We start from the raw sequence: 23,666 nt of genomic DNA on the forward strand, positions 1-23,666 counted from the left end.
CAGTGTAGCGATATTTAGTTGCCGCAAAATAAAACAAATATTACACAACATTAACAAACAGTTTCACATAATATGAAAAAAATATTTATCTTTCTAAAAAGAACCATGACTATGTCTGCATTCAATATAGTTAAACGGATAATACTTTACACATTCCAAGTTAGGTGCATTAGTTTTGAATTGGCAACATTACATTAACATTTGGCGCGGAACTTGTGTTTTCGTGCAAGTCTGCGGTTGATGGTTCTCTTCCTAACGTCTCCAACAACCCTGCCATCTAGCGAAATTTCTGCATTACTGTGCTCTAGCAGGCGGAATATTAACTACCGAGTCAAAATGAATTCGGCTCAAAGTCTGCCATAAGAAACGTATATAAACTAGAATCAGTAGCCTTTTTTACAGTGTTATATGGACGTAGGCAGTGCCACACAGAAGTGGCTCCAAAGTACGGAAAAACGCTGTAAGAGTGCGTCCCGATCTGTGCGCGCGCTCGTTCAGATGAAATACGAATAAAAGTGTAGAAATAAACTATTACAACTGCTTTTTAGGATATTATTTTTTGTTTATTTAATTGGCGGTGCCATGGCTCACTGGCACTACCCCAAAAGCCGCCCCTGCTGTTTTTCTTAACATTCTGTACCGTTTACATTCCAAGACGGATAATAACTCTTTCCTAGCAGTGAAGAACACAATAGAGAAGTACCTCCGGGCCACCTGTTCTCATTCTTACAATCTTTCAATCCTAAAATTCTAACTTTCAGTCGACCTGGGTGGCATACTTGGTATAGCGCTGGCCTTCTGTGCTCTAGGTTGCGAGTTCGATCGCAGCTTAGGTCAATGGCATTTAAGTGTGCTTAAATCGACAGGCTGATGTCAGTAGATTTACTGGCATGTAAAAGAACTCCTGCAGGACAAATTATTATTATTATTATTATTATTATTATTATTATTATTATTATTATTATTATTATATCTTCCTCTATCTGTCAGCAATTTAACACAAACTCGCTGGGTTGTACTCGAATAAGCATTCTCTTACATTCCAAGACAGATAACAGCCCCTTCTCTTCTCTCACAATTTATAAGTACAACAGTGAGCGACACAATAGCCACAATAGGTGCTGATCATCTACTATGAAGCAAACTATAGAAATTTGATTGGTGAATGAAAAACACTCTTATATTAGTGACTTTCTTTGACCAAAAAAAGCCTATTTTTTATTTTATAAAGACTAAATAAAGGAGTTTAAGAGCCTATTTTAGGCGCCTAAAATGTCACTTTCTAGGGCCTAAAATTCCGTTTTCTACTTATTAGGTGCACAGAAAAGTCTTTTTTGGAAATAACGAAACTACGTTTTTTGCAGGCTGCTATGATTTTCACGTAACTGTACTTGGCATCGGAAAGAGTCGTAATGTACTCCTCCCAAAAAGACTCGATTTTCTTGGGCATTGCTGCTGTGAGACACCGTGCACTCTGACTATGAAATCACTGACTACTGGTCTGTGACCTTTGACCACAGTTCAGCTGTCGTGTGACACATGACGTAATTCAAAAATCGTTTTCAGAGATCGGAAACAAACTTCCGTATAATTATAATTTTATGACCATTTATTTATTTAATAATTTAACAGTACTTCTCTTCCTCTAAGAGAAAACAGTACGTACTGTACTTGAATTATATTGTGCCACGAAGCTTTGGAAGAAAGAAACAAATACTGATACATAAATTCATACACCATTTGAAAAACAAAAAGGTAGTTATTTTCTAAGTTAACGGAAAGGCTAATGATGTATAGGCCTACACTGACAGTTTTACCTTTAAGACTTGAAGGTTTTGAATTATCTGAGAGCTACTGTTGAGATTAAGATCGTGCTTTCAGACCCGCTGTCAGCATTCATTCAATATGTCAGTGCACTTCACTAAGCTTGAAGTGTTTTCATTAACGAATATGTTACAGGGTAAATATATTGAACTAGCCTATTTCTGGACACACACATTACTGGGGTTGCTGAACACATAAACTGGCATGTTATTTAAAGACCATTAAGTATAGACTCTTGTCTGTATCATTCTGTTCAAATAACATTTAACGGGACATAAAGGTTTATTTTCACAGTGCACCATACATGCTAAAGTGACAGTGTACAACTTAAGATAGAGGCACCTTCGTAACTGAGGCGGCAACGCGTTTGTCTACTGATCAGAAGGTGCTCTCGCTCGTGGATATGATTTCCGCTTGGGCTGACTACCTGGTTTGCATTTCCCCCTAGATTTTTATTCCCCAAGTGCAAGGCCTATGTCAGGTAATCCATGACGAATCCTCGACATGTCGCTAAATACCATTTTCGCTGAATAACCCACTAATTGATACAACATCGTTAACTATTACATTAATGCATAAGTTCAAAGCGTTTTTTTTTTTTCGTCACCACAACACTGTAGGGCAGTCCTCTTTTAAACTGAATGTATTGTATAAACATATGAAACATATCCATTCATAATCATCATTATCATCTTTTCAAGGTTTACACCTTTAGCCTCTTCCGGTTTCACATTTTCTTTTCATATTTTCCTAGGTCTTCCAACATTGCGGTATCCTCTAGGTTATACCTGCACAAACAGCGCTCAACGAGCGCGCGTGCTCCTTCGGAGCGGGAGAGCGGTTTTTACCGCTCGCCGAATCGGAGACAAAGATACGTCAGAATGACATAGAGTTGCTATAGGTAGAGGAGAGGGAAACGACCACTCAGTTATCTAGTGGAGTACAGTGTGTAGGCCTATTCTCAGTAACTGTTTCACGTTGCTTACCTACTGCTACAGTACAGTATGGAGGAATCTAAAAGACGGAACATAACATTTAACATTTAACGATTTACAGCTCGAACTTATTGATCTTCAATGTGACCTAAGGGCTAAAGATCGTTTGAATAATACTACTAGCCTGGTTGAGTTTTAAAGACTAAACATTAGCAATAATATCCACGACTACACAGGCTGGCTGTGAAAATGATTGCTATGTTTGGCTCAACATTTACATTTGTGAGCAATTGTTTTATACGAGTACAATCAACTTTAATAAAGGCAGACATCGAACATCTGTAACTGATGTTTCATTACGATCAGTAGACTACTGTTCCTTTCAGCTGCCAACAGCATAAAACCTCTTTTTCATGTACTGATAAATAAAAATATAACAAAATGATATTGTACATTTAAGTAGCTATAGAATTTCTATTATTTCTGTAAAATAAATATTTACTTATTTATTAATTATAGTCCAAGATAGTTTTGCAAACACTGAACGGCAATTCATTTCATGAACACTCGTAATAGTACTTTCTTATGTGTGCATTTTGAACGGGATCACCCCTTCTTCCAGTCCACCCTTATACAGAGCGCAGCTAATATTTGCATTCCGCTCATGAGCTGTGAGCCGGCTCGGAGAGCGCAAACCTTGTGCAGGTCTGCTCTAGGTTGATAATAATCTAACATTAATTTACGATAACTTCCTTCATGCATTCTGTCAGTATGATTTACCCAGTCATCTCTGTAATGTGTTAATTTATGCGTAACTCCTTCAAAATTTAGTTCACCTCCAATGTTATCGTTTAGGATCTTGTCTATTAATCTACATCCTTTCACTGCCCTTAGGAATCTCAATTCTTTTCAGGTCTAATCGATTAACTAGGCCTACTCATAATTCACTTCCATATAGTAAAGTTTGTAAAGTCATAAAATTATAAAATTTCAGTTGGGTTTCTTTTCTTGTTTGGTTTTTTGGATTTATCTTTACAGTTTCAGTCTATTTTGATATTTACCTTACTTCGTTTCTATATCTATATCTTTATCATACGATATTAATGTACGGTACCAAGATAGTTGAAAGCCAAGGCTTGTTTCAAGATTTGATCATCAATTATGATTTTACATTAACGGAGTATTTTGTTAAAAATACGACAACATTAGCTCTGTACCTTAACGATGTCTCCTAAATTATCATTGGCGATACTGCGTAACAAAGATTCTCGTTTAAACTTGCTTTAGTTGATTTTGTGAAGCTTGTCAAACTCTACAAATTAATAACACTGCATTGCTTAACAGAGTTTACAAACAGTTATAATCTTTTACTACTGTTTGCAAATACTGTTAACTTGTAATTTATTATTATAACACGAGCCCCAGACCCTGTGTCATTTATGATTGACAAGGTGATAGCGGGGAGAGTTTTATTCTATGATTTAGATTTCATTTGAATTTACCATTCACTATAAAATACTGTAGATCTATCTTTGAACAATATCCAGAGTTAGAAACGGCGTTATCACTAATAATTACCGTATGGTAAAACTGCTGAGATATCTGAAGCAGTACGAAACAAGACCTCCTCGTTAGGTAATGGAGGAGGAAATATTTGCTTCAAGAGAGATTTAAACATGCTACCATATGTTCCGTACGAATTCAAGGCTATTCATTTTCATAACATGTAAACTCAGACTTAAGAAAATATATGCTTCAGATCTTTATGTCGGTAAGAACCTTCATAAAATTTCTCATCGAAGAAAATAAACATGCTTTTTACTGTAAATCTACCCACACTGAAGAATATTGGTGGGAGTATTTACATTTTTCGTTGTTGTACAGCTAGTAAAAGGAATGTCAACATCATTACAGGCCAAATTGGCCCAGACGGTGGCGAGAGGTTCAGGCTCCAATATTTACAATCGACATTAATGGCAATAGGGATGTGAGTCCTACGTGTCAACCGCCTTTATCCCAAAGGAAATGCCACTGATATTTCTGTTAGAGGATGAATAAACCCAGGGACATATTGCGGCCGGAAAGATTAGATTAATGGAGAAAATCCATAACCACAATCGAACCCGCGACCTTCCAGCTTTGCAGCGTCACGTCTTAACTGCGACGCTATCGCGTGCTAGTAGAAAGTCTATGATCAGTTACTGCGAGTATAGTAAGTGTGAGAAAAACAACTAGATTACGTCTCGCAGCGATGCTATAGGACACAAATTATGCAGGATTTTAACACATCTGAACAATCCAAAGACTTTGGTTGGATATGAAATACGCAAAATTGGGATCCAACGAAAAATATGGTGGCTGCTAAGCCAATGAATACGACCCTTCGTTGACATCAAGTGAAATAGTGGAGTCGAAATATGAAACTCTTTGATATAGGTACGACTATACGACTATTTGGGCCTAAACAATCACTCAATCGCTCAAATAATTTCAGACCTTCTCACTGTCGTTTCTACAATAGTTGCCTTTCTTCGCTGTTAATTTACATTCTTCACAATTGTACAGTGCGTGGCATAAGTCTCTCCGCAGCAAGGGCGATGCGCTAGCACACTCAGTTATACTCAGTTACGTTGGCAATGAATTCCGCTTACAAGCATAACGTCCACACTCAGCTATACGTACGTAGAAATGCTATTCAGATACTACCTGCTCCAGGTCAAGGCCGCACCGCTGCTCCTTCGCCTTATCTTAGTGCTGCCAACTTAAGCGTTCCCACGCGCCTCTGGGTTCACTGCGGAGAGATTTCTGCCACGCAATGTACTTCATTCTGCTAAACATGCCTTTGATATATTTTCCTCTCGGTCTTCTCTTCTTTTCCTACCAAATATTTTCTTTACCTTGCACCTACCTTAGCTAATTACTGATTGAAGTGAAAACGAATTTCTCTCCATTAGTTGAAGAAATCTTGAATGAGCAAAGCAATTTCTGTTTGTATAAAGCAGGCATAATAACTTGTACTGATTTTCTGTGTACGTGGTAAACATGAAGAGGGTAAAAGGTTTGCGTTTATTTCAGTCTTTGCATTTAAATCGCCTTCAACTTGTTTTCTTCAATTTACTTCCATCAGATTGTATCGCTCTCTTATATGTGTATTTTTTTTTGTCATTTTTAGTCCCTCAGCATATCAGAAATATCCAAACACAGCATTATAATTATAAATAAAACTGAAGTACTGCTCAAATATGTCACACAACATAAGTAGTGTGTGTTTATGGCTTTTGTATTGCAAATACAAAACTGTATAATGCCAAATCTTTCTAAACAAATAAACAAGTGTTCTAACGAGGATGTAGGCTAAATAACATTTATAAAAATTCTCTCTCCGAGGGTTCCAGACATAAGAAGGTATTATAGCTCGACCAACTACAAAAAGACCTCCAACTTTTCCAATACTCACGTGGCCATGGAGGGGGAAACGTCATCACTATGCCAGCAGCTCGCTAGGCCGGGTTACATTAGTCAGACTCCAATTGTGAATCCGATTCAAAAGCTGTGTCTGTAGCGGAGCTTTCACTTTTCAAAGGCCTGCCGCGCACACATGGTTTCCCTTTCCATTATTATAAATTACAGTCTGTTTTAACTAGCCTATATACAATAAGTCAAAATGGAATATTAATTGATTGAAAAGTGAAAGAATGGACGCAGACACGACTGTTGTTTCGAATAGTTTAAAACGTACTCGCTGCGAGACATCGATCAGGGAACGCATCTACAACACAAATGTCCCCCACTATGACAACCTGCGCACGAACGAACACTGGTTTGTGGCGCAGGTTTTTATGTCAGTGGTCTGGCTATGGTGTTCGAAATAAAAACATATAAATATGGAAAATCCTAAACGAAACGGACTTTTAAATTCTGTGCATTGGAGTGCCTAATTCATTATTTAGTATACCGGTACATCATTTGTTCCAATAAAAGCGTTTTAAATTTATTTATTCAGTTTACTAACAAAATATGTATTCAGTTTTTCAACCACAAAGAATGAACCGTGTTCCGCTTAGAGGGATCGAGAAATAAGTGATAATTTCAAGTGTAAATAATGATTTATTAACATAACTTTTAACATAACTTGATGTAAAAACTCTCCGAGTTTAGGAGAATGCTCAATGCAACAAGATGTGTGCGCCTTGAGTTGCCGTGCAGACATCTAAACGGTATTCAATCTCCCGCCAATTGTTCTGTAGCATTTGTGGAGTCATTAGCGCAGCTGCATTTTTGATGCGTTGTCTCAGTTCCTCCAAAGTGTTAGTTCTTTCTCTTTAGTACACAGGATCCTTCACAAAGCCTCAGAAAAAAAAGTCCAAGGGAGTTAGATCGGGTGACCTGATTGGCCAGGCAATGGGTTCTCGTCTTCCGATCCACCTATCCATGTACGAAGAACTCGGCGTTGCACTCGCGTAACATATTTTTCTTCTGCTAGCCATAGCACACACTGAACTTTCTGTTGTGGTGTCCATATGTTGACCATGGCTTTTTCTCCTACAAAATGGCGCCAGGCTTGTCTTAGCAACAAACAAACCAAAGTTACGCTTGAAGCTGTTTTCAGACTTTGTTGCGTAAACTTGGACAGTTTCCTTATCTTGTCAGATGTAAATCTCAACGATATCTTTATCTGGTTTTAAGTGGTGAGCATTTATTTCTCGATCCCTCTAACCGGTTCACGGTGTATATAATATAGTCTATATAGTCATTCTAGTGTACGTGAACAATGTTTCTGAGATTTTTCAACTGTAACGAGAATGTCGGATAATTCCGTGGTGAATCCTCGGTTTCATCTCGCCCAAAACGATCTCGGGTTCAGAAATTACATCGACGCAAAATACCTAGTAGTTGATACAGCGTCGTTAGAAACCACTAAAACAATCTTAACTAAATTATATGCAAAGTGTTTTAAAAAGGCGAAGTATTACAGTATTCAAAAGTCACGAAAGAATTAGAAATCCTCAAGCATTGTTGAGAAGTAATTCTGGTATAAACCAATTTTTGAGGATATGTAGTAACTTTTTTGAGTAATTCATCTGCTGTCGCTTCACAATTTAATTCACATTGGATATTCCATATTCTGACTTTCTTGCAAAACAAACGCAGCATTCACATATTTTTATACGGAATTCAGTATACTACAACGCTTTTCATCTGCCACAGAATCGGTCTCTTGAATTTTTTATACGTAAGCTTCCACAATGACGACAAATTGCAGGGTCCATACCTCAATGTATTTATACTTCGTTCTATAATGTCTAACAAGCGACGTAAACATTGCCGGCAGAGAGAGAGAAGGGTAATTTCTATTGAATCAATGACAGAGGTCTCATTCCACGCTTATCTTGAAGTTGGGCAGTCTGAAGCGTTCTATCCCCGCCCATTGAATTATACTTCTCTCCTTTTCTGACGGCAATATTTACGTCACTTGTCAGACATTGTGGCACGAAGTATAGAGTTATGAATATTCTAAGTGCGCTGGAACAATCTTTATTACATTCATACTAGGCCCTAACACTGGACGAGACAAATTTACCTTTTTATATGCAAAATCATTACTTTTCGTATGAATTAAAAAAAACACGTCGACTTACTCAAAAATAGCTTGAATTGCTGTTTATTTCTTTAGACATAAGCAACAACAGTAACAAAATTGTAGAATATTAGAGATTTATTAATTTGTCCTACAGAATAATATCTGTGGTACTGACAATTAATATTTGAGGAGAAAAATTCGTTTCGACACCGGGGATCGAACCCGGGTCCTTGGTTCTACGTACCAAGCGCTCTGACCACTGAGCTACGCCGAATTCAATCCACAGCACCGGACCGAACCCTCCTCCTTCAATGTTTCCCTTTGTGGCCTGACTCCAAGTTAGGCATATATGTTGACGTATATGTCCAATGTCAACTGCCATTATACTAGGAGCGCACTCAGCTGAGTGACTTGTTTGGCCGGGATTCCGCAGTTATGTGCACAGGAATCTGTACAAATATATGCACTGCAGCTATGAGAATATTATATATTTATTAATTTGTCCTACAGAATAATATCTGTGATATTGACAATTAATATAGCTGCAGTGCATATATTTGTACAGATTACTGTGCACTTAACTGCGGAATCCCGGCCAAACAAGTCACTCAGCTGAGTGCGCTCCTAGTATAATGGCAGTTGACACTGGACATATAGCCTACGTCAGGCCACAAAGGAAAACACTGAAGGAGGAGGTTCGGTCCGGTGCTGTGGATTGAATTCGGCGTAGCTCAGTGGTCAGAGCGCTTGGTACGTAGAACCAAGGAACCGGGTTCGATCCCCGGCGCCGGAAAGAATTTTCCTCCTCAAATATTAAAATTGTAGAAGTTCCTGTGAAAGTAATCACTGCTCTTTTATGAACTAAACTATGTTATTATTTTTCTACAAACTAACTAATTGAAAAAGTCAGGGAACTTCCGAATATTTCGTGAATTCTGAATAACTGTATACACATATCAGGAAGCTATAAACAAGACCTGTATTTCAAACGTATCTCGATGAACTAAGAACTCATTTTAGCCTCTGAATACATATTTATTTCAGAAGTAGGTCTAATGTTTAACGATACATAGGAAAGGAATAATTATTCAACATTGCTTTTCCTTTCATAGCAAGAGAAATGTTGTTTCTGGTTTTCTATGGCAGAAATATGTAATCGGGCGTAATATTTCCAACAATTTTACATTAATTTCATAATTAATTTCACGCTTCTGTACGTATTTCGCTCAGTGGAAACGATATCATGCCCTAGATATTCAAGAGACGTTTGTATAAAACCACTAAATTCCACAGAAAATCAATACGAAAACAAAAAGGCCAAGAGAAATAAATTCACTCCACATAATTGAAAGGGTTCTCTTGGTAAGTATAATGTTGCCTCTATATCAAAACTCTACCATCGTGATTTTAGGTTGAAGTCATCTGAGAGCATGAAATTAAACAAGGCAATTAAATACTCCACGAATTCACTAACAAAATTGAATAGTAAGAAAACTTGTGCATTGCTCTTAATTAAAGTCTATATTTACACATACCAAAATTTATATTCAGATTTCGTGGAAACACAACGCAATAGAAGTTGTTAAGTTTATGTAACAGTTCCTTAATTTGTCTTCACTTTAATATCACATTATAAAAGAACTGTATAAGTAGGAGGAAAGAGAACGAAATGCTAACCGCCATTACAACATTCCTATACACACATATACAGGGTGATTCACGAAAAAAAGGCCACAAATTTGGGATACGGTTCTTGAAACGTAAACTCTTTTATAGAGTTTATACAATCAATGGTTCTGTTTTGAATGGTTAAGCACCGGTATCGTTGGTAATTTATTTGATAAAAATGAACGCATCGCTATAAGTCCTTTGCTACCATATGATTTCCTCTGTCACGTCCTTGGTCAAACATTTAATCATAAGTCATAATTATGTAGAAGGGCGTATTATTGAAATTGATATAACAGCATCTATGCTCGCACACTTGATGTCAAGATAAAGGAAAAATTAATTTCATTATTGGCGACGATACTAGCTGTTTGTCTATGCGGATGACGTGAATATGTTAGGAGAAAATCTACAAACGATTAGGGAAAACACGGTAATTTTACTGGAAGCAAGTAAAGAGATAGGTTTGGAAGTAAATCCCGAAAAGACAAAGTATATGATTATGTCTCGTGACGAGAATATTGTAGGAAATGGGAATATAAAAATTGGAAATTTATCTTTTCAAGAGGTGGAAAAGTTCAAGTATTTTGGAGCAACAGTAACATGTATAAATGATACTCGGAAGGAAATTAAACACAGAATAAATATGGGAAATGCCTGTTATTATTCGGTTGAAAAGCTTTTATCATCCAGTCTGCTGTCAAAAAATCTGAAAGTTAGAATTTATAAAACAGTTACATTACCGGTTGTTCTTTATGGTTGTGAAACTTGGACTCTCACTTTGAGAGAGGAACATAGGTTAAGGGTGTTTGAGAATAAGGTGCTTAGGAAAATATTTGGGGCTAAGAGGGATGAAGTTACAGGAGAATGGAGAAAGTTACACAACACAGAACTGCACGCATTGTATTCTTCACCTGACATAATCAGGAACAATAAATCCAGACGTTTGAGATGGACAGGGCATGTAGCACGTACGGGCGAATCCAGAAATGCATATAGAGTGTTAGTTGGGAGCCCGGAGGGAAAAAGACCTTTGGGGAGGCCGAGACGTAGATGGGAAGATAATATTAAAATGAATTTGAGGGAGGTGGAATATGATGATAGAGAATAGATTAATCTTGCTCAGGATAGGGACCAATGGCGGGCTTATGTGAGGGCGGCAATGAACCTCCGGGTTCCATAAAAGCCTGTAAGTAAGTAAGTAAGTAAGTAAGTAAGTAAGTAAGTAAGTAAGTAAGTAAGTAAGTAAGTAAGTAAGTAAGTAAGTACTGGCGACGATACTAACAGACGATTCACAAGTAAGCCAAAAAGTATACCGGGTGAGGCATTTAAAACGGTCCACCAGAATAGCACGGCCATTTGTAGTGACAGAAGATAAATCTTAAGACAAAAGTTGTTTGAGTGTGAACGGGGACATATAATGGTATAGATATTTGTTTGATAGTTGCAGGTGTAGGGGAGATACAGAAACCAACTTTATTATTTTAATTGAATTTATATTATTTATTATTTACCATTTGTATGCGTCTTTAAAAGATGAAAAGAGGCTAGATATGGAGACGTCTCTAAACCGTAAGTGTTAATGATAAATTCTTCTAATACAATATTCTGAAAGGTTCACAAGTAGGCCTGCTTAATTCGAAATTCATTATTACGAACTACAAACCATGAGAAACTGTTTTGTAATGAAAGAGTGATAGTGAATTCATTGTAACAAAACTCGATCAGAATTCGGATAAGAGGAACTTCGTTAATACGAACAGGCGATTTTTCGGTTCCTTGATGTTGGTCTTAACGAGGAATTACTGTATATTCTTACACCGATTTCGGCAAAGAACTGGAGTATTCGAATCATTAAAAGGACCATTAGATTCTTCAAGAATAAATTCGTAAGTAATTTCTTTAAAATATATTCATAACATTTCACAAATTATTATGTACTATAATTAGTTAATTATGCCATAAAATCTGTAAAAAAAAAAACAGCTGTGAAATAAAACGGACGAAAAGATTAATAAATACTCTACTGCAAAAGAGCGTTTTTGAAATGAAAAGTTGTATTCGACGCCTCTGCAACGTTTGTATGCCGTCCCGCTCATCTACATTGGCAGAGAAGTTGCCGACCACTAAGGGGATCTACAGAACGTTGTCATAATATGTCCCTATTCACAGCAATTCTGAAAGATAGAATAAAAGGTCTAATATTTGTCTCTTAGTATTGGTAACGTCATTGTACTATAACTCCACTTTGTACTACTACAAAGTATACTGTATCTATACAGTGTAATTTAATTATTAAATTAAACTCATCAACGGCAATTAGCATACACAGGAGGAGTTTATTATTATTATTATTATTATTATTATTATTATTATTATTATTATTATTATTATTATTATTATACTTACTTATGGCTTTTAAGCAACCCAGAGGTTCATTGCCGCCCTCACATAAGTCCATCATCGGTCCCTATCTTGAGCAAGATTAATCCAGTTTCTATAATCATATCCCACCTCCCTCAAATTTATTTTAATATTATCCTCCCACCTACGTCTCGGCCTCCCCAAAGGTCTTTTACCAAAACACTGTATGCATTTCTGGATTAGCCCATACATGCTACATGTCCTGCCCATCTCAAACGTCTGGATTTAATGTTCCTAATTATGTCAGGTGAAGAACACAATCCCTGCAGTTCTGTGTTGTGTAACTTTCTCCATTCTCCTGTAACTTCATCCCTCTTAGCCCCAAATATTTTCTTAAGAGCCTTATTCTCAAACACCCTTAATCTCTCAAAGAGTCCAAGTTTCACATCCATACAGAACAACCCGTAATATAACTGTTTTATAAATTCTAACTTTCAGATTTTTCAACAGCAGACTGGATGACAAAAGATGCTCAACCGAATAATAACAGGCATTTCCCATATCTATTCTGTGTTTAATTTCCTCCCGAATATCATTTATATTTGTTACTGTTGCTCCCAGGTATTTGAATTTTTCCACCTCTTCAAAAGAAAAATTTCCAATTTTTATATTTCCATGTCGTACAATATTCTCGTCACGAGACATAATCATATGCTTTGTCCTTTCGGGAGTTTCTTCCAAATCTATCTCTTTACTTGCTTCAAGTAAAATTCCGGTGTTTTCCTTAATCATTTGTGGATTTTCTCCTAATATATTCACGTCATCCGCGTAGACAAGCAGCTGATGTAACCCATTCAATTCCAAACCCTCTCTGTTAGATGATGGTGATGATGATAATAATAATAATGATAATAGTCTAATAATAGTAATAATAATAATAATAATAATAATAATAATAATACTTACTTATGGCTTTTAAGGAACCCAGAGGTTCATTGCCGCCCTCACATAAGCCCGCCGTCGATCCCTATCCTGTGCAAGATTAATCCAGTCTCTATGATGACATCCCACCTCCCTCAAATCCATTAATATTATCCTCCCATCTACGTCTCGGCCTTCCCAAAGGTCTTTTACCCTCCGGCTTCCCATCTAATACTCTATATGCATTTCTTGATTCGCCCATACGTGCTACATGTCCTGCCCATCTCAAACGTCTGGATTTAATGTTCCTAATTATGCCAGTTGAAGAATACAATGCGTGCAGTTCTGTGTTGTGTAACTTTCTCCATTCTCCTGTAACTTCATCCTTCTTACCCCCAAATATTGTTCTAAGAGCCTTATTCTCAAACACCCTTAATCTCGTACCTCTCTCAAAGTAGAGTCCAAGTGTCACAACTATACGGAACGGTAATATAACTGTTTTATAAATTCCAACTTTCAGATTTTTTGACAGCAGACTAGGTGAGAAAGCTTCTCAAGCGAACAATAACAGGCATTTCCCATATTTATTCTGTGTTTAATTCTCCCCCCCCCCCGAGTGTCATTTATATTTGAAGGGTACACGGGAATAACGGTCAAGGTCCAGTTTAGAAAGTTTCGAGAAAAACGAATTTTAAAGTTTAAGCACTTAATACTTTGTTATGTGTGTATTTAATAGAAATTGACGTAGTGGAATGTCAAGAACGATGATTTCTTATTACCAGCTACACCACATGATAGTACTTCCTTTCCACTATAAGATAGCATTATGAACTCAATTTCGATTTTTGATGGACCTTGATCGTTTTTCCCGTGTACCCTTCATTTGTTACTGTTGCTCAAAGATATTTGATGATGATGATGAGGATGATGATGATGATAATAATAATAATAATAATAATAATAATAATAATAATAATAATAATAATAATAATAATAATAATAATAATAATATTTTTTGCCAAAGGGCAGGTCTTTCACTGCAATCGCAGCATTCTCCAATCTTCCCTATTTTTCTCCTTCTTCTTAGCCTCTGCATTCAACCCATATAAGAGTATCACGTGAATAAAGTCTATGAATTCAAGTCATTCAATCGTAACTATATTGCGACAATAGAACAATCTGGAAGAACAGCAGCAGAGTAACCAATATAAAACCATTTTAGCCACGTAAATCACGAAGAATTTTCATGCGAACCAAGTTCAGGTAATTTGAAGTGTAGCTGTTAGTCAATTCAGTTATGACTAAGCCGTGACATTAATCAACTATCGCCTTAAACATAAATAAATTAGGATCAACAAAGGCACTGTGTCCTTGAGACCAAGTGACCGCATATTAAAGTAGGTCAGAAATGCACTTCGAAACCTTCACATAACAGCATGGAAATGGAGAAGATAGGAGGAGCGTTGTTAGCAAACCTAAAAAGCATTGAGATAAGAATAATTAAAATGTAATTAACAGCAGAAGAGTGTGGAAGGATAATGAATAGTAGCAGGACTAACGACACATTTATATATGAAATTAAATTACTTACAAGTAAAAAAACAGCGGATGTCATCACCTTGAGGTACGCTTGGTTCTCGACAGTATGGCAGTGACGTTCGGAGGAAAGTCACATTCCATATCATTCCTTCGTCTTCTTTTTCCGTTGCTGCAAAGGTCAGCGAGTTCAGTAACTCACTTCTCATGAGCCGGCAGGTGTTCTGTTCTATTCTCCGACGGACATGGCGGGTTTGTTGCCAGTTCTCATCCAGCAGATCACTAATTGGATAATTATTCTCTCACTGTGAACTTTGTTCTTTTTCTTCATGTTTTCTTTCATATGTTACTTACTCTTCTTTTTTCATCTGCTTTTTCATCCTGTCTTCCTTTTTTATTTTACTACCCTTACCTACATTTAGTTTTCATTTTGACTCATCCGATTCTCTGTTTTATTATTTCGTTACTCTTCACTTTTTATTTTTAAATTCTGTCACATTTCTCTTACTCCTTTGTTTTTATTACTGCATGATTTTCTTAGTTCTTGCTCTATTTTTCATCCCTTTCCATTTCATTTCTTACTTTCATTTATTTCAAATGCCTTTTAGCATTTTATTTTAATCTCATTCCGTATAATTTATTCCGTTATTCTAACATTACAATCCAAATATTATTTCTTACTACTTCTACATTCATTGTCTTGTAACTTCTTTATTCTTTATCTTCTTCATTATTCTTGTCTTGTTTTTTTTATTCTTTGCCTTCTAGGCCTATTACTTCATTATTCTTTGCCTTCTGTTACTTCACTATTCTTGTCCTGTTTTTTTTATTCTTTGCCTTCTATTACTTCATTTTCTTTGCCTTCTCTTAATTCACTATTGTTGTCCTGTTCTTTTATTCTTTGCCTTCTATTACTTCATTATTCTTTGCCTTCTGTTACTTCACTATTTTCTTGTCCTGTTTTTTTATTCTTTGCCTTCTATTACTTCATTATTCTTTGCCTTCTGTTACTTCACTGTTTTCTTGTCCTGTTTTTTTATTCTTTGCCTTCTATTACTTCATTATTCTTTGCCTTCTGTTACTTCACTATTTTCTTGTCCTGTTTTTTATTCTTTGCCTTCTATTACTTCATTATTCTTTGCCTTCTGTTACTTCACTATTTTCTTGTCCTGTTTTTTTATTCTTTGCCTTCTATTACTTCATTATTCTTTGCCTTCTGTTACTTCACTATTTTCTTGTCCTGTTTTTTTATTCTTTGCCTTCTATTACTTCATTATTCTTTGCCTTCTGTTACTTCACTATTTTCTTGTCCTGTTTTTTTTTTATTCTTTGCCTTCTATTACTTCAATATTATTTGCCTTCTATTACTTCACTATTCTTGTCCTGTCATTTTTTATTCTTTGCCTTCTATTACTTCATTATTCTTTACCTTCTGTTACTTCACTATTCTTGTCCTGTTTTTTTATTCTTTACCTTCTATTACTTAATTATTTTTGCTATCTGTTACTTCACTATTCTTGTCCTGTCATTTTTTATTCTTTGCCTTCTATTACTTCATCATTCTTTGCCTTCTGTTACTTCCTTATTCTTTGCCATCTGTCACTTCTTTATTCTTTGCCTTCTGTCACTTCTTTATTCTTTGCCCTCTGTTACTTCTTTATTCTTTGCCCTCTGTTACTTCCTTATTCTTTGCCTTCTGTCACTTCTTTATTCTTTCCTTTGCCACTTTTTTATTCTTTGGTTTCTGTTACTTCATTATTCCTGTCCTTCTGTCATTTATTCTTTGCCTTCTGTTATTTCATTATTATTATCGTTCTGTCACTTTTTTATTCTTTGCTTTCTGTCACTTCTTTATTCTTGTCTTTCTGTCACTTTTTTATTCTTTGGCTTCTGTTACTTCATTATTCTTGCCCTTCTGTCACTTTTTTATTCTTTGCCTTCTGTCACGTCTATATTCTTTACCTTCTGTCACTTCAGTATTCTTCTCCTTCTGTCGTATCTCTATTCTTTGCCTTATGTTACTTCCTTATTCTTGTCCTTCTGTCACCTCTATATTCTTTGCCTTCTGTCACTCCTATCATTTCTTCACTCTTTGCCTTCTGTCACTTCTTTATTCTTTACCTTCTGTCACTTATTCATCCTTTGCTTTCTCTCACTTCTTAATTCTTTGCCTTCTGTCACTTCTTTGTTCTTTACCTTCTGTGATTTCTTTATTCTTTGCCTTCTGTTACTTCTTTGTTCTTTGCCTTCTGTTACTTCAATATTCTTTGCCTTCTATCACATCTCTCTTCTTTGCCTTATGTAACATCCTTATACTTTACCTTCTGTCACCTTTTCTTACTGTCTGTTACTTCTATATTCTCTACCTTTTTTCACTTCTTTAATATTTGCCACCTGCTGTTTTTTATTATTTTCTACCTGTTGTTTGCTTATCTTTTACATTTTGTGCTTCTTTTCTTTACCTTGTTACATTTTGCCTTTACGTTCTCTTACTTTTTTCCTTTACTCTTACTTCTTTATTCTTTGCTTCTTTATCCCTTGCCTTTCTTGCTTCTTTCTTCTTTCTTCTTTACCTCCTGTTACTTTACTCTTTCCCTTCTATTGCTCCTTTATTCTTTGCTTCCGTTGCTTGTTTTGTTCTTTGATTTCTGTTGCTCATTTGTTCTTCACTTCTGTTGCTTCTTTATTCTTTTCTTTTGATGCTTCTTTATTCTTTGTCTGTTTCTCCTTCATTCTTCGCTTCTGTTGCTTCTCTATTCTTCACTTCTGTTGCTGATTTATACTTTGCCTTCTGTACTTCCTTTATTCTTTGCCTCCGTATGTTCTTTATTCTTCACTTCTATTGCTTATTTTTTTGCCTTCTGTGACTTTCTTATTCTCTGTCATCGGCTGTTTCTTTACCCTTTACAATCTTCTGTATTCTTTATTCTTTAACTTTTGTTACTTCCTCATTCTTAGTCTTCTTTGCTTCTTTATTCTCTGCTGCCTGTTCATTCCTTATTCTATTCCTTCTGTTGATTCTTTGCCTTGTGTTCATTCTTTATTCTTTACTTCTTATTGATTTACTGTTTTCCTTCTCTTATTTTTTTAGTCCTTAATTCTTTATCCTTGCCCTTCTCTTCGTTCTTCCAACACTTCTTTGTTGTTTGGCTTCCCGTACTTTCTTATTCTTTGCTACAAATATTCCTTTATTCTTTGTCTACTGATATTTCTTGATTTTTGCCTATTGATATTTCTTTTTCTTTTTTTTTGCATACTAATATTTCTTTATTCTTTGCTTACTGACTTTTATTTATTCTTTGCCTCCTGTTGCTTTTCTATTCCTTGCATACTAATACCTCGTTATACTTTGCCTACAGATAATTTTTTTTCTCTGTATTCCGATATTTATTTATTTTCTGCCTTGTGATAATACCGTATTGTATGTTTTCTGTTGCTTTATTCTTTGCCTCCAACTGCTCCGATTTTTTCCCTTTGTTGCTCCTTCATTCTTAGTTTCCTTTACTTCACTCTTTGCCTTCTTTGCTCCCCATTTTCTTTCCTTTCACTAAATTCTCTTCCCTCAGTGTTTTATGCTTCAATTGTGTTTCAGTTTTATTCTTCTTCTTCTGTGTGTTTGTTTTTGATGCCAACGATTGATCTTTTCCACTTTCGAGTGTTTCTAAAGTTACTCACATTACTCTTCTAAGCTTCAGAAAGAGATATGTTATTAAACTTTCATTTTTAGTAAAATATCATAATTCATAGTTCCTTATTGCTTTAATACTATATTGAATCAGGTTGTGTGACGCCCATCAGAAGAATTCCCAAGCACACTCTAATTTTATGAGACATTTAGAGGAAAAGACGCATAGAGTTACAGTATATATTTACTAACTTTATTGATATTTATCTAGGTCATTATAAAGTTATTATCTAAAATATTATTTTTACTTCGTAGCCAAATGCTACACTATAATATGAAAATTAATTTATTTTAGAAACATTTAATTAACGGACACCAAATGTCATAAATATCCGCCGAGAGTCAACCTTGCTTCTCTCTAAGAGAGATAAAGACATGATGAAGATCCGATGTGATTTTCTCACTTATACGGGTTGTTCATTAAGATTTCAACTCTTGATTTTAGAACACGGTGTCTAGCAAAGGAAAAGAAAGATATCTATTTCCTTGTCTCAGCTACGAATCAGTTAAGATCATATTGTATTTGCAATTTAAAACATTGGTGAAATATAATTACAAGTTCATAATGGATCAGAAAGTTGCACTTCAAGTCCAATTGAACGACCTGTACTAAAAATAAAAAATAAAATAAATAAGATAAATTTATTACATTGTGTTAAAAAATTCATACATAAAAATCGAAATAATTTTGAATTGTATTCTCATAGTTATGAAACAAAAGGTACGAACTCTTTAAGATAGTTTGAACCAAAATGCAACACTGCTACAGTATTTGATCATAGCAGTAATTTAGGCCCAAGAATATGTACCGGTAAGAAATTTATATTTAAATATCCTAATCTTGTCAATTCTTAATAGTCCTAGTATTACATTTGGAAAGTTATGTATGGATTTTATAAGAAATGAAGAATTTAAAATTTAAATTTATATATTCTTATTGCGTAGTAGACATAAGCAAAATTGTATTATATACTTTTTAATTTAAATTCTGGAGTCCGCACATGAACACGAGTTCTACTCTATCAGGGGTGAGCTAAAGTTTTTCTGTTTATATTATATTTTATACAACAATTATAATGAAAATAAATAAATAAATAAATAAATAAATAAATAAATAAATAAATAAATAAATAAATAAATAAATAAATATAAAGGTCTATACCTGACATATAAGTATTGCTATTAATCACAAATTGGCTTTATAACAACAGGCAATCTTAGACAACATGGAATAAGTACCTAATAACTATATATAACGATGTACCGAAGTACATATGATATTTCAGTGCAGAATTTCTGCGTCATCATATGATGATGGAAGAGTGGAACAGAGAAAAATCCTCTCCGGTACCGGGATTTGAACCCGGGTTTTCGGCTCTACGTGGTGACGCTCTATCCACTAAGCCACACCGGATCCCCATCCCGATGTCGGATCGAATCCTCTCAGTTTAAGTTCCACCTCTTGGGTTCCCTCTAGTGGCCTAGCCTCATGCACTGCGTCATAGATGTATGACAGTGGCACAATGTATACACATGTGTAGAGCTGTTATGAGTGACTAAGTGGCCGGGATCCGACGGAATAAGCGCCGTCGGAATGGGGATCCGGTGTGGCTTAGTGGATAGAGCGTCAGCACGTAGAGCTGAAAACCCGGGTTCAAATCCGCAGAGAATTTTTTTCTATTCCACTCTTTCATCATCATAGGCTATCTAATAACTAGCTAGCCTGAAACTTTCCATTTTCCTTGGTAATATAATTAATGTATGATTTGAGGCTTTCTCGGCGTTGGTTCGCTAATATGTTTTCGCGGGATATCAGAAAGTCGAAAGTTTATATAGATGTTAGGCTGTCAAACAGTTTGACCACACCAAGGTCATTAACAAATCAAGCCACTACTGGGATCGTACAATCAAGGAGGCCATAGAGATCAAGCTGGAGAAAAACAACTTTAACAGAGACAGTGGACTCCAGCTCAGTCAGGCATGGACACCGGCCTTAGACCAACTCAGGCCCTCTTACAATCAAGGTCATGAAGATCACGGACCGAGGACGGCAACCGATTCCAACCGGCGGAACAGGCCTCGCCGCCCGCCAAACTTCACGCAGGAATCCCGGGAGGGGCGGAGCTTACGAGCGATGACAATTCCCGGCCCCGGATTGGCCGATCCGCCAACCAATCTCGTTTCACCTGAGACAGCCTAACATCTATATAAACTTTCGACTTTCTGTTCGGACATCACTTCCCTGAAGATGGCTGCAGAGATAGCAGTCGAAAGCTTGGAGCATTCCAAAATCTTAACTCGGCTGATATCCCGCGAAAACATATTAGCGAATATAATTAATGGCTTTGAAAATGTTAGCTTACTGCAAAATCTCTGCGGCCCAAGTCGCTTCTACAAGCCACGGTACACTGTCATTAAGAAATACATACGAAGTACTGTGAAGAATAGTGAATACTTACGAGTGTACGGTGTGTTGAGTGGTTGAATCGATTTGTATGTGACACGCACTGGATCCACAACTTGGTAACACCTGCAACACACAAGAATTTGCCTTGATTAGTGAACATAATAAAATTATCCAGACACATATTTTACTTAATTTCATTTGAAATATATCACCAGGGGCCTATTCCACAAAGAGATGGCGTTGTACATTACAAGTAAATTCTCTAGTAAGTAGTACAAATACTAGAGTTCCTTTTCCACAGAAGAGTTTTCTATAGTAATAATTTACCACTCCATACTTACAAATTACCAGTGAAGTTTCATGACTGTGTTCCACAAAATTAATAGTATTAGTAACTTGCTAGTGAATTGTCAAGTATTCTCTACCAATGAAAGGAGACTAATACATTTATTTATTTTGCAAATGGCTAGTACATCCCCAATGGAGCCATTGACTAAAAAACAAACAACAAAAACAAAATTCATTGTTTTAAAACTCTTTCTGTGAGTGAATTAACATTATCAACATTTATTTGTACAATATTTGCTGGCTTGAATAATTCATTTAAATTTACTAACGATGAATATGGATCTTGAAACCCGTATTTTTCAATTTCCTGAATCACCAGATTGCTGACATGCTTAAGTAATTCTTATACTCGTATTTCAGCATTTAACTCCAACCTGAAATGGTTAATTAATTTGCCTCCCGACTCCCAGACATTATTAGAAATTACTACCCATATTCTTCAGATTGTTATGGAAATATCTGTGGTGTGTACTAGAGATGAACAAAACTAACTGCCGCTCTCGCTCGCTGTGTTCGCTGCATTTATCTTCCGGGTCTCGGCTCGTCATTCTCGCTCATCATTCTCGAAATAGCATTTCGTCGGCGTGGAAAGATTTCCTAACTTTGAATAACACACATCATTGAAATAAATAACATAAATGTTTAAATGAGACAAAAAGACAAAACAGAACAGTATCTTAGTTATCAAAATGTTCTTGTTCTATTGTATATCACCTATGGTTATACAAATAGAAAAAAAAACAATTCTGAAATAAAGTTGAATTTCTATGACAATTTCTTTTTCTTGACACTGCACACTTGATCTTAAACATTTGAAAAGAAAATTCCTAGCATTTTAATAAGGACCTAATAATTAAATAAAGACTGGGGAACGGATTATTATACACTGAAAGGTAGAGATGTTTCAAATAGGTTACTTGATTGTTTATACATATATAACAGTTGTCAAAGTAGATAAAAGTTCAGTCAGGTATAAACAACTGCTGACTTCGGGACTTCGGGAGATGATCAATATCGAGTCTCAGAAGACTCACAACCAGTCTTTACGTCAAGGACGCGACGTAACACAACACTGTCGTGCGGGTTTTCGGCTTTGAGGGCGCCGTTAGTCTCGTTTTCTCGATCGTTGTTCATCTCTAGTGTCTACTACTGGGTGTTCATTTCAAAGTGTGTCATGACGTCACTATTGTTGAGTCAGTGATTTGAAGCGAGTTTCAGCTTATGTGTTCAGAGAAGTTGCCTATTATTCAAGGAGTTCAATCTGAACATGAGAACGTGTACGGTATAACTTGAACGTCGTAGCAACAGATGGCGGTCTGTACGGTCTGTGTGCTACCATAACCTTTTTCCAACTGTGTTTTGCGCGGGCAAGTGGTATGCAGGGTATTTGTTATCATCGGTTGCGTACCTCAACATTCCACAACACAAATCAAATGCTCCGTGTCCATGTTGACCAAGTTAATGTCAACAAATACGGAAGTTAACGTCTTAACCCTCTCCCCATATCCCCACAGTAAGAAAAAAACTCACTTCAATACGTGCTTCCAAAGAGTTCACATTCCTGCCACTACAGGCGTTACCGTACATATCGGCAAGTACTCTTCAGAATGAACGCCGTACTTGCTAGGCAACTTCCCTGGCACATGGGTAATATGCCTCTGCGGAAGTGTAGGAAGATTGAATTGTCTAGGCACATCGGCTAGCCACATGACGACATACAGCGAGCCATGACACACTTTGAACTGAACACGTAGTATACCTCTTCACTGTTGATCATAACTCTACCCATGCGCAAGTAAATAAACCCGTATCTATAGTAAAGGAACAGCAAACCTGTTTCATCGGGCACTAAGTTTCGCTGCCTGATAATCACAAACTCAAGTCTTGGGCGGGAAGGTAGGATAGAAGATATTACTTCCACAATCTGGAAATCCTCAGCATTCGTTCAGTTTCAAAGCCAACCAGAACACTTTCGTCGAAATTTGTGTCACTTATTCTGTTTATATATACAGTATTCTGTTTAAGACTGGTACGATTTACATCCATCCCCGTACATTTGAGATATCCATCCTTAGTACAAGTAGATTCTAGAGCTGAATTATACAGTCCGATCCTTTTTGATGAATTTCCCCTTCGAGGATATTTTTCATCCGTGCAGTCATTTGTGACAGGTGCGTATGCAGACAATTTGACATTTGAAAGCCTCTCCTCAACCCTCCGCATTCTCAATCCTCTTTCTTTCTCCAAGGAAACCATTCGTCCCGCCCCCCTTCCCTCATATTCCCCTCAGCATCTTGTTCCTACAATCAAATCCTTCACCGTTGTTATTGCGATTTGCCCAGCATCTTGCAAGGATTCAGATTACATCAGGGGTGATCAAACTAGTCCGAATGGTGA

At 36.2% G+C, this 23,666-nt stretch overlaps 1 protein-coding gene across 2 annotated transcripts in view; it reads right to left on the reverse strand.

Moving 5' to 3' along the window:
* The window catches only part of LOC138700266 (Ig-like and fibronectin type-III domain-containing protein 1), a 1,344,471-nt gene that overhangs the window by 1,151,626 nt on the left and 169,179 nt on the right, over positions 1 to 23,666 (reverse strand). For both annotated transcript variants that reach the window (XM_069826766.1, XM_069826763.1), the window contains exon 2: positions 20,974 to 21,044. The gene's annotated coding sequence lies outside the window, so the exon portion shown is untranslated. The remainder of the gene's footprint in view (positions 1 to 20,973; positions 21,045 to 23,666) is intronic.

Source organism: Periplaneta americana, chromosome 5 (genome assembly GCF_040183065.1).
Source record: "Periplaneta americana isolate PAMFEO1 chromosome 5, P.americana_PAMFEO1_priV1, whole genome shotgun sequence".
Taxonomy (NCBI): Eukaryota; Metazoa; Arthropoda; class Insecta; order Blattodea; family Blattidae; genus Periplaneta; species Periplaneta americana.